Here is a 5113-nt window from a genome sequence, read left to right as displayed (position 1 = left end):
ACTAATGCTATAATTTCAAGTTACTTTGCTCTCTCTCTTTAGTGCTTATTGTATAACACAAAATAAAGATTACAAATGAGTTTTTTTTTCTCTCTCTCTACAATCTCACTTTTAAGTTTTAAGATACCCGTAAATGTTTACTTTGTCGATTCTGTTTGTTTAGTACTTGTAGTTCATGATTGTTTGTTCATGGTAGTATATGAAAACTGCAAGTGTTTTCTTTGTGTGTCTTCACTAAGTCCAGCATTACACTAATTCATATTTCAGTTTATTTTGCTGTCTTTTAATATTTCTAGATAAAACAACTTGGGAGATTGTAATTGAGTTTTTTTTTCTTTGAGTACAATCTCACTTTTACAGTTTGAGACTCCTGCACGTGTTTCCTTGGCCCTTTTCTGCCTGTTTACTATATCTAATTTACGAAAACAGCAAGTGTTTTGTTTTCGTATTCTATATTTTTATTACCTCAAGTATGAAACAGTTGCTCTAACTTCTTGTTACTTTACTATTTTTACATTTTTCTAATATAAAGCAACTTTGGGTATTACATTATATTTTATCTTTCTGTAAAGTCTTACTTTATTTTTTAAAACTTTTCGAGACTTTTCGTGCTGTTTTCGTTTCTTTAACAACTCTAATTTACGAGAGAAAAAAGCACGTATTTTGTTTTCCTTTCTTATATGTTTACAAATAAGTACAAAATTTTACAAACAGTGTTTTTTCCTAAATCAATCATTCAGTGACGGTATCGGAAAATATCGAATTTCTTTTAAACTTACCATACGTATTGTACAATAACTTCTGATGTCAGTACATTCTGCCAATAAACTCATGAGAGTGACAAAAAAAAACATTAAAGCACGTGTTTGCCAACTTGTTCCTTTTCATTGCTTCACGGTGGCTCGGCAGTAAATCTGAGGGCTCATAACACTACAAATCGGGCTTCAATACCTACGGTGGCACAGCACAGATAGCCCAATGTGTAGCTTCGTGCTTACCAACAAAAAACAAATCCTTTGGATATCCGAAGCATGCAAGTTCTTGTTGCTCTAACCGAAAAGTAAAATCAAAAGCTGTAACATGCACGATGGGTTAAATAATTACATTTCATGATAAAATCTTCCGCAATATCGTTCGTTGTTAATATTGACGTAAGGGTAATGTACTTTTTCAGATGTGTTGGTTTTATAAGTTGGTATCGTTCTTTCTAAATTTTGACGTGATTGTAATTTATCTTCTCAGTTGTGTTGCCTTTATAAGGTGGTATCGTTCTTTCTAAATTTTGACATGATGGTAATTGTTGGATACATAAGACTGTTTAGTATAGGTGTCATTAATTAGTTTGTTTTATGACTTAGTATTTAATGATTGGTTAGTTTTTAAGACAGGAGTGTTGAATACGGATTATTTTAAAAGTGTTAGTTGTGACAAATTTTTGTTACGTAACTTTGTACGAGTCGTACGTTGTGTTTGCAATTACACTGTTGTCTAGGCTTTACTAATATTGTTGACGTCACGTTACTTGAATCTTCAGTATTTTTCTTGCTACCTTAACTGAGTATTGTTAAATCATCGCGTCGTGTAGTTTAGAGAAAATTCGAGGCCTCAGTGAACAATGTATATAGGTGACTAGCGAGTGAAGAAAAAAGTGCTGCTCAGTCAGAAAATTAGTTAGCAAAAGAAAACGTGAAGTTAGCTGCGTGTGAGTGATTAGCCATAACAGGCGATATTTTAAAGTGAGTTTCACAGTGTAATAGAGATAAGGAGAATAATTTGTCTTGTCAAAGAGTGTTCCACTGTAACTGAGCCCGTCTGTGTGGACTTTGACGAAAAGTGAAAAATTGTTTAAAGTTCGAGATACAATTGTGGTAACCCACGGGGTAACATAAGTGAATTATTCACCGATAAGAGTATAGAAAAATAATTCGTCTTGTCAATTGGATTCTAAAGTAATTGAATCAGCCTGAGTGGACTTTGACAAAAAAAAAAAAATATATATTAAACTTTTAGATACAACTGTGATATCCTATAGTGTAAAAACTTTTATACATACATTTGACTTGTTCTGAATATATTATTTTAAGATAAGTGGATTGTGTACTGACCGTTTATTGTTCGAATTTATCGCCAACAAGTCACAAACACCTACTGTAGAAGAATCCTTAGCCCACACATACATAAAACCCTGACAGTAATGTACCTCTTCAGATGTGTTCGATTTATAAGTTGATATCGTTCTTTGTTAATTTTGAAGTGATTGTAATTTACCTTTTCAGCTGTGTTGCTTTGATAAGTTGATGGCCAAAATATTCTATACAAGTATTTTTGGCACATGATTCAAGAGTATATTAGTCACTGAGTATTGTCTTATTTTTAAACACACAACTCATGATTGATGTTGAATCAAAGGTTGTCTATCATCTTCCAGCTTTCCCTATCTATAAAGGTTCCAGTAAATACAGTAATACGGAGGGAGTATTTCAAACTTCAATTAACACCAGAACCATGGTAGTAAAAGGGAGGAGGGAATAAAGGTATTAGTTTCATAGTAAGTTATATCATGGAATTAGAATTTTCAACCTGAACTTTACTTTATGTGCATGTGAGATAAACGGCTCATAGGATTCAGGTATAGGCCTCCCTAATTCTGAACTAATGACCAGAAAGAAGGTAAGTATCCAGAAAAACCCGTCGTCACAAGAACTTTGATCGGTTTTTAGAACCAAATAACAGAATTTACTGTCGTTTTTACAACATGCCCACAGCTGAAAGTGTGGAATATACTTAATGATATTTGTTTCGAACCTCGGACCCTTCGATTAGCACTCCGACACACTAACTACTAAGCTATCCCTGACCCAGATATATATAATGCTCCATATCCACCCCATTTCAATAAGAAATAACAAAATCAAAGATAAATCTACTTCCAAAAAAAAGATGAAAGAAAAAACAGTTAAGCTGTACACTATTTTAAAAGTTATCGTTCACCATTTATCATAAACTTTAACATATTTAATGAAATTCTCTTACTCATAGTAGTATAAAAAAAACTTAGAAGCTTTAAACAAAATCGGTTCATCAAATATATTTACATATATATAAGCACACCATACAATTTTAATATTCTTCTCAAACCTCTGTAAGTAAAGTCATTCTATTAAGTGTACATGTTGAGTCCGATATGTACTTATCCGTGTATTGCCACTTATAATGCACCTGTTAAATTTTTTAATTTGTTGATTTCAGTTCTGATAGTTTTATAACTCTTTGTATAATTTTAAAGTTGGTTGTATGCTATTGTGAAGTACCCAGCCCACTTACATTTGAGAAAAAAGAATAAGATCGCCATATTCCAATTTATAATAATTTCTTTCCATTTATACCCTGTTAACAAACTATTTAATCTGCAGTTTATCTCAATATTAAGTGTTTCAGTTTCTAGGTCTAATTTGTTTTATATTAAGGAATAAACAGAATTCATGTCGTAAGTGGCTCTACCTGCTTTGGTTTCTTTCCAGTGCCATGATACATCTTCCCCTTGACTATACGTATTATATAAAATCTAAATAGCTTAAAAATACACTCAGTACACTTTCTGTTGTTTTATAAAGAGAGACAAAAATATAATTTTTACTTTTAAACACTAATAAAGCTCTCTTATCGCGCTGTGACTTCTCTTTACTGAAGTTAGCAGAGATACTTATGAGTTTTGTGATCACATGCTCTGAACTTATTTCTGTCGTGTATACCACTTGTTATCATGCGTATTAAAACCCCGCGTGTTCTAAACTGTCCATCCAACATGCGAGAAACAGCGGCATAAGAAACAAGAAAAGAAATAAGGAAAACAAAAGAGAGGGAACCAAAAAAATCCAAGCAACTCTACTTAGCGGGTAACAGACATGTTGAAAAGATTACTCGTCTCGCCAGCTTGAAAAAAAAAGAATCACGTTCTCTCACAATTTGTGCAGATAGAGCACTGCATGAAGGTTAAACTGGTTTAGGTTTTTTTTTCATTTTTCTCTTTGTTAGTGTGTGTTGTAACATTCGTAATTGAATTCTATATATGAAAACTCAAAACATAATAGAAACGGATGGACGAGTGGACGACCATCATATACAAAAGAAATAGAAAATAATTTCACTCTGGTAAATATTTGATACACATTTAAGATATTCCTTCACGATTATTACTGAAGTTTCAACTCACTCTGGTATTTCTATAAGTGACAGGGACTTTCACGTGAAACCTTTATGATATCACTCCGCGGATTACGAGTAGTAATTCGTCAAGGCATGCTTAGTTTGGAAAAGTAATGTGTTGTAGAAGTAAAGAAGGCACAGAAAGTATTGTTTCTTGTTGCAAAATACCATATCCTATTTAACCATTCAAAATAACTACTACAAAAAAACGTTTGTTTTGTTTATTTTATCTGCCGTTTATGTTTCTTGGTGTCGCACGAAGATGTAACATTCTTTCGTGGGTGAGGTGGGTAACCTTCCTAAGGATGATGCCATGTGGGTGCAGTTTCAGAAATCACATCTACCCTTGCCCTCCCCCCTCTTCCTCGCAATAACCAACAAATACTGGAAACTGAAAAATGATACAAATGAACTACTAAAGTTCATGTATTCTCTATTTGCCACTGTTATGTAGATATTCGTGTTTTTAAACCCTCTCTCTTAAATATCATCTAGTATTACTAATATACGTACGTTTCTCTTTATTCATTCATAATGTTTTATAATAGAGATCATTCTTTGCCAAATAAGACACCTACCAATTATAGTCATATTTCTTTTAAAAGTACAAATTCAAACTCTAAACAATCGGATGGAATTATTTATATGAAGGTGAAGCGGCAAAGGAGGTGTCTTTCTATTTTATCTACGTTCTGCGTGATTTATTCAATGCCCCCAGTGGCACAGCGGTATGTCTGCGGACTTAGAACGCTAGAATCCGGGTTTCGATACCCGTGGTGGGCAGAGCACAGATAGCTCATTGTGTAGCTTTGTGTTTTAAAGATAACGAAGGTTTATTCAACTGTAATTTCATATATTTTATGTGCTTGTTTTAAGAATCACGACTATAAAGTATACAACTACAATA

This window comes from Limulus polyphemus, unplaced genomic scaffold (assembly GCF_000517525.1).
Source record: "Limulus polyphemus unplaced genomic scaffold, Limulus_polyphemus-2.1.2 Scaffold1, whole genome shotgun sequence".
Classification (NCBI taxonomy): Eukaryota; Metazoa; Arthropoda; class Merostomata; order Xiphosura; family Limulidae; genus Limulus; species Limulus polyphemus.
This window is presented reverse-complemented; position numbering follows the sequence as displayed.